Genomic DNA, 8,026 nt, shown 5'->3' with positions numbered 1-8,026 from the left:
ATAATAATGTTTTTTGTTTTGTTGTTTGCATTTGCTGGTTAACAAGTGATGCGTCACCCTTAACAGCAAGACTCCAGATCCTCTTCTGTGACTGAAACACAAACAGAAAGCGGATCAGTTCTTAAAATAAAAGGAGTACTTGTGTCTTTGGGGAGTGAATGGCCCCTGTGGCTCACTTGACCTTGTCCTGTCCTTCCAGTCCTTCTTGCGCTCCTGCAGGTAGTCCTCCATCTGCACCACCCAGTCCGGCCTAGGTCCAGGGAACAGGCGGGCAGCGTCCAGCTCCAGCAGCGGGAGAAGAGGGGCAGGGGCAGGAGAAGAGGAGGAAAGCCTCGGAACCTTCGCAGGGCGAGCGGGCTCGGCACAAGCGGGGCGCTTCCGCGACAGAGGAGCACAGTGAGGACGCCTGAAAGCAGAAAGCACAGCGTCAGGGCGAGGGATTATCTGAAGGCCCCTGACGGCAGCAGCGGGCACAGGGCGGTGGGCAGCAGCGGCAGGCGCAGGGCGGCGGGCAGCAGCAGCAGCGGCAGGCACAGGGTGGCGGTGGGCAGCAGCGGCAGGCACAGGGCGGCGGGCAGCAGCAGCGGCGGGCGCAGGGTGGTGGGCAGCAGCAGCGGCGGCGGGCGCAGGGCGGCGGGCAGGGCGGCGGGCAGCGGCGGGCGCAGGGCGGCGGGCAGCGGCGGGTGCAGGGCGGCGGGCAGCAGCGGCGGTGGGCGTAGGACGCACGGCAGCAGCGGGAGCAGCAGGCACAGACCTAGGGGGTAACACAGGGTCACTAAAAACAAAGGAAGAAGGCAGGACAGAAAAGCTGAGCTGAGGAGTAGGAGGAGGCATTGTGGAGGTAGGGGTTTGTAATGTTTGTGTGTCTGTGTCTGTGTGTGTGTCTGTGTGTGTGAGGACTCAGAGCGAGAGCCGGGGTCCTGTGCAGGACGTCTGGACGCCTGATGGATCACCGGGCCAAGGACCACACGGATCTGTGGAGAGGAACAGAATGTGTCAAACACCAGTGCTACCAGAGCTCACATCTTAAAACCAGAGTTGAGAACATAAAGAGTTCAATTAACACTCGACATGGGGCCATATTCAAATTTGGTGTTGCAATTATTATGGCGAAAATAACTGTGATTAATGATTACATCATGATAATTATTCAAGCTGCTGACAGTTAAAACTACTTATATTTACATATTTAAACAACTGTACTTCGTTACAAATAAAAAATATTAAAAGTATTAGTAATAAAGTATTAAAAGTAGTAGACTATATTATGATTAAACTTAGGTAAATATGACTTTAAGCTCTTTTTTGTTTGTTGTATAGACAACTTCTAAGACCCCAACTGATTGGAGATCACTTAAACCAATCTATGAACATACCCATTCATTTGGGGACTATATATTAAGAAATGGTGCATCTTTAATTTAGCTCAACATATGCTTTCATTTGACATGTGAAACTTGTCATGTAAGTTATACCATTTATACTGTCAACCTGTGAAGGAAATTCTATTGAAAATTCAAGACTTGTCAGTATACTTAGTAGAATTTGGGATCTAAATTCTGGGTATGGGCAGATTTTAATTGAACAATACAGTGGACTGTAGGGATTGCGAGGTGATCTTTAAAAAAAGAATTTTAGCCTGAACCATTTGGGAAAAGGCCTGCATGCTTAACTACAATGTTCCAATAAAAGCAGCAGGAGTCTTCCTCTAGTACCTCAATACATGTTTCATTTGCTAAGGTTGCTTTTCTACATGTATCGTCTCACTATAGTCACCCTATTATTAGACTCTAGTTGGAGTCAATGGTCAGTTAAGTGACCGCTGGAACCTAACTCATTCTAGGTGGAATCAGTGGAAAAACCATGACACTACAGCAGATATTTAGGAGATTAGAAGCACAAGAGCTCACATTTCTTGGAATAAATATACCATAAACATGACCTAGACATTGATAAAGGGGCATCTGCTGAGCTAATGATTGCTTTTTCAGTAACACGATGAAAACCCGTAAGAAATTGACAAACCTCACGTATTCCTCAGAAACGTCTCGTAATCCGATGCAGAAGGTTGTCAGCCAAAGTCTGGGTGAAATTCTGTCGGACTTGTGCCTCTTCTTTTCAGAAATCCTCGATTTAAGTTGTCAGATACAAGTTTTCGATCACAGCCAAGGTTTGCAAAGTTTGCAAGAGAGCGCGTATCACTCAAAAGATGCACTTAGCAACAGCAGCGCCGTGCGTGCGTGCTGACGGCACAACCCTTACGTACAACGCTTACGTACATCTGTGCAGTGCGTGCGTCTTCTTCTACTCAATTACAAACTCCAAAGGTCCACTTAGCACAAGGCACGGAGTATGTCCAAACTTAAAACTTCTAACAAAAAATGTAGTGAATCCACACGGAACAATTGAACTATGCGCAAAGTACTAAATACACTACTAGATAGATAAATACACTAGCTAGATGGCTACTTTAGCAAAGCTAAGCTAAGGGCGCTCTGCTCCCGTTCCTCCTGTACCACTGTCACTGCGCTGGTCTCTCTGCAGAGCCGCTCTTCTGTCTGGATCATGTCAATCGATCGCACCAATACTTCTGCCCCACTGAACATTTAAAACAGTAATCGCACAGCAGAAATAAAGTTTGGAGTGAGCGAGAAACCTGTGAGGGACTGGCTAAAGACAGCTTCACAGTAACCGGGAGGATGCGCCATGCAATTTTCCTGGAAGTCATTGGATGGATCGATAAAGCCTGGACTTCACTGACAGCCGAAACCATCCTGTCGGGATTCAGAAAGGCTGGAATAATTCTAACTGGAACTGATGCTGAGTCTGACGACAGCTACACAGAAGAGGAAGCGGCCCCCGTTTACCCATTGATCTATTAAAATAATTTACCTCTGGACGTTGCAGAGTTGCTCAGAAGTGACACCAAGGGTGAAAAATTCAGTGCATTTAGGTAAACTATGTTGTTTATGCTATGGCTATCTGAATAACTTAATATCTTACGTTAATGGCCTGTTGTTCTCTATTCTATTGCTATTACTATAACTTGCCTTTCAAGATAAATGGTCTCTGATTTGATAAAAATACATTTCCCCAAAAAAGTGCCACTTATAGGCCGGTGTAACTTATATGTTCTGTCTTCTTCATTATGCTTTTTTTTTTTTTTTTTGATAGGGAAACACATCCAAAAAGCACATGCCAATGAAATATCACGTGGATCCGGAACGCTATGAAAAAAAGGCTAGAAAGAGAGATTTTTGTCTCGGTCCGGCTGTCATTGTGTTTGGGTCCTGACCGGAGTCCGCCAACTTAGTACCTCCGATGTCGGTGATGTGCCACTTCTGGAATGTTACAAGCTGAAGACCTGTTCTGCAAAATCGGCTTTTATATTTTTCTTCTCACTGACCCTCTCTAAGTTGTATTTGGAGTCATTTGTGCACGTTTGAATCATCTTCATCCTGTATTCAAGATGTCATTGTTCCAACCACCAGCTTGCTTTGTTCTCCCATTTTATTTTCTTAATTGGTGACGCATGTATTCCGCAGCACCACATACTTTTATTTATTTATTTATTTAAATCTGCTATTCTCTAATGTGATGTGCCGCTATCCAAAGGAGGTGCTTACTCTTTGATGTGTTGATGTTTACAACGACATCAGCTCCCGCTGGGTACCACAGGAAGTCAGTGAACTGTGTTTCTTTCATTAAGTTGTTTTAGATCAGGGACATCAAACTCAATTGGACCAGAGGCAGAAGTTATAAAATCAGCATTGGTCAGGGGCCGCATATTATATAATGTATTATATATGAACACCAAACTATCATGCAGCCTTACACAGAAAAATTTGAGTGCAATGTGTAGTCTGATACATTTTATAATAAGGGCCGAATGATATGAGATAACGATATTTGAGAACTATATGTTGTATCGTGAACTATATCATAGCAATATTAAAATTTTTTGACACAATGAGTCAAGCAAAATTAAAATTTACACCAAGACCAAACTGGGTTAAAGGCCTTCATAATAAGTAAACTGAATAAAATCTGCCATTTTTGCGTCCACTTTCAAAAACACTCTTAATTTCTATTCATATGGAGAACTTTGCATTGCATTTTTATTTTTGTGAATACTGATTCCTTGCAATATCAATATGTTTAAGATCAAACCAGCACAAGGCCTTGAGCGAATCTGGCACCAGGGAGCCATACATATAAACCAGAGAGAATAAACTATCAACATTAAATAGGCACTGAGACTGGTTTTTGACTGGTCGTATTTGAAATAAACTTTAAATTAAATATTGGAAATAAAAGTCGAAATCTGTTTTTTGTTTGACACTGAAATGGAATAATGAAATAACAAACTGTTTTCCCATTTTATTGTTCTCATTCTTAATTGAAATTCTAAAGAACGAATGGTACACGGACCGGTATTAAACCTTTCTATCATCATCACAGAGACAAAACCAGACCAAGTTACAGTGTAATTGGATAAATGTACTGTAGAGCTATTTAATGTCATACTGTGGAATATTCGAGGCAGAGCAATGACAAATCCACAGAAACAAGAAGGTCACGGACCACAACCAGAAAAGTTACACAATGCACCTTTAAGTGTCCAAAAACCAGTTCAAATTGCTTGAATAATGCATAATATAGGATCACTTCCTGTATTACATGACAACAGAAGGTAGACCAGAGTCTCAACTCGGCCTGAATGTGCAGGCTTTGTGTGTTAAACATGTGTCAGTCAAACAAAACAACTCCACCTTTTGTTTTTCATGTGGAAACATTAGAACGTACATCAGAAAATACCACAATATAAGCCCTTTCAAGTGGTTCACATTCACAATATCAAATGTGTTACATCATTAGCTCACCACTCATCCCTCCACTACCTACGTTTAGCTCCAAATCAGCCAAAAGCTGCGACACTGATTTCACTCAATGGCCCCACGTAAACTGACAACTGGCTTTAATTCTGGATCTACAGGATCACAGGGGCCACTGTACAGAAGGCTGCTTTTCACTTGACGTTTTATTGCACACATTTTCTAATTCTTACATCTGTTACGCTGTCTTATGTTATTCTGGCTATTTCTCTTTACCTGTGCAAACACCTTCAAACTAGTGCCTCCATTCTTCACTTCTTCAAACATTTTTAAAGGTTCACCAAATCATTCATATAGTACTGAGTTTAAATTTTGCTGATTTTGAAGTGCAACATTATAGGCCTGTTAATTTACATTATATTTTATACACTACCTGCCAAAAGTTTGGGCACACCATCTCATTCAATGTTTTCTTTTCTTTTGTTTTTTTTTTGTCTTTACTTTTACTACTTTCTAGTTTCTACATTTTGTATACACAAAATATATGGAATATGTGAAGTAAGATATATGGAATTATGTAGCAAAGGGAGAAAAAGTTAAATAACTACTTTGTTGACAATTCTAAAATTGCAATCTTTGCTTTAATATGGTGCACTTGCACTCTGCAAAGCTCTGTCTGATTTTGCCTATGAAAAAGTTGATAAAACTGATGACGTTTCCTCACTTATTAGATGTGCAAGTGTAAAAGTGTGTAGTTCAATCATTTATAAGGCCTGAATTGTACTAAAAATAATCTGTAAAGTGCATCAGATTGAATATTGTTACACCCATCTACTCCACTGCCGTAGAGTATGTTCCAGCTGCCCAAATCCAAAATAAACAACTTAAACTTTTTTTTCCATGCAACTTTCTCTGATGGAATTATGTACTCTATTCCTACACCAATGAAATAAGGAAACTAACTGCTGGTTTCCTTCTCATTTGTCTCATATTAATCCGAAAATAAACTCCTAGGCCTGTGTTTGAAAACCAGCGTGAGGCCTGTACTTGCTCTTCAACTCAGAGCACATATGTGATTGACTTGAGTCTGAATCCTCACAGCCAAAAATGTGCAGCTCCTCGCGATTCTGAATATTACACCGAGACATCCACGGAGTGAGATTTCATTCATATAAAAATGTTCTCATATTAAAAGAAGAAACATTTTGAGTGCCGGGTAGGAAAAACGGTTTTATCATCTTTATCGGCAAAAACGTTAATAAGATTTGAAGGCAGAATGACCGTTGTGATTTGAGCATTGTTGACCTACATAACTGTTACGGGTCCGGTCTAGGGGGCAGACCCGCACAGAAGAATGCGTCTGAATAATAGAAAAATAAAGACAGTGAGCAGTGAGCTTTGGTTCTGTGCAGCCTCGCTTCATTGTATATTTATTTACAAAATAAACAAAATTACATTTTAGTCCACATTTATCAATAATTTGGTTTCTTCACAATACATGTTCCAACCTATGTTCTAACCTCACACATACTGTCCAATTACCGAAAAAATGTATATTTACTCAACTACATGTATATATCTGTATATATATATATATATATATATATATATACTATATCTAAACAGTACCTTTTTCTTACTTGACGATTAACTGAATTATTATTCATATTTTTACAGTTCGGCTTACACATTTACTCATTTTACAATCAAAACAACAACCTTAAATTTACCTTTTTTTTTTTTTATCTTAACTGTTAATCAGAAATGATATATATGAACAATACAAATAGTCCGGGATACTACATGCTTATTAAAAAAAAGTTCAAGTTGCGAAGGGGCGCCGCCATTACAAAACCTCATGTTCCTACTGCGGTGAATAGCAGAGCTTTTCACAAACTAACGCGATCTATCTTTATCAAAACCAGTTGTATATAGGCTCTAAACAACCAAAATAAAATACATTTCTCTTGTATGTACACATTCCACATTAGATTACCTGAATAATAGAAAAATAAAGACAGTGAGCAGTGAGCTTTGGCCTCGCTTCATTGTATGAAGAGGAGCGGCACAAAACTTTTCAAGAAGGGCCGTGGCTGGAGACCCGCGACTTACTCACTACACTGCCACCTCCTGGCGCACCCCGGTAATGCAAGAGTATCCTAAAAACTTAACAGAAACGTGAGCAAAACATAACATTTGCAATTTAGTACATTTTATCAATAAGGGAGCTACTTAACAGCACCAACACAAATAGCCAGATTACAAAATAACATAAAAATGTGATATAACATAACTGTTAGTCTATATTTTTTTCTGATGTAATAAGAGTATGCCTTTTGAATTGTTTAAATTAGGCTAATCATTGCTTTATATCTCAAATAATATACTATTTAGCTATTTAGTTACTTACTAGTTCATACACCTGGCTAATTGCACTTAACAGAAGAAAATAAATTAACACAAATAATAAAAAAGATGGATAAATAATTTGAAACATATTAAAGGTCCTATATTGAGCAAAATTGACTCTTGTGAGCTTTAAACCGTGTTAAATGAATGTTGTTACCTCCTCAAAAACATACTTTGACTTGTGTTTTGTTTCATTCACACGTCTGAGTAACCCTTTATTATTAGTCTGTCTACATTTCCAAAGCTCAAACTGCTCTGTTCCACCTTGTGATGTCATGAAGCTATATTTTTCATGTTAACGGCTACCTTTTACCTTTAGTTCACTGGAGAAAGGCAATCCCAGAACTGAAATTATTCAAATGATTCAACTGAAGGCATGTGGAGTTTAAAAACACAATGGAGCAGCTCAACCTAAATATGCAGAGTTTGTGTGTTGAAACCTCTGTGCTTGCATCAGCACACCTGAGACGCTCCGCACTCAGGAGAACAGCTTTATTATGGCTGGTGGAGGAGGAAATCAGTATCTTGATTCAGGATCAGTAGGCCTTTGATAAGAATATTGCAGCTATTACATTTATTACAGTTTGAATATCTTTTGGTGGCATCTGATGGTAGAAATGCAAAAACAACTAGATTATGCATGCAAACATATTTCTTATCTTCAGCTAGAACTAAAATGAAAAAAATAAATAAATACAAGTGGAATAACTGAAGGCAAGTTAAATAGTGTGAATAAATAAGGGTTTATTCAAATACGACATACAAGAGTAAACATTGCTTAT

The sequence above is a fragment of the Boleophthalmus pectinirostris genome, unplaced genomic scaffold (assembly GCF_026225935.1).
Source record: "Boleophthalmus pectinirostris isolate CB_2022bp ecotype Guang Dong unplaced genomic scaffold, ASM2622593v1 HiC_scaffold_2, whole genome shotgun sequence".
NCBI classification, from domain to species: Eukaryota; Metazoa; Chordata; class Actinopteri; order Gobiiformes; family Gobiidae; genus Boleophthalmus; species Boleophthalmus pectinirostris.
Note: the sequence above shows the minus strand (reverse complement) of the source record.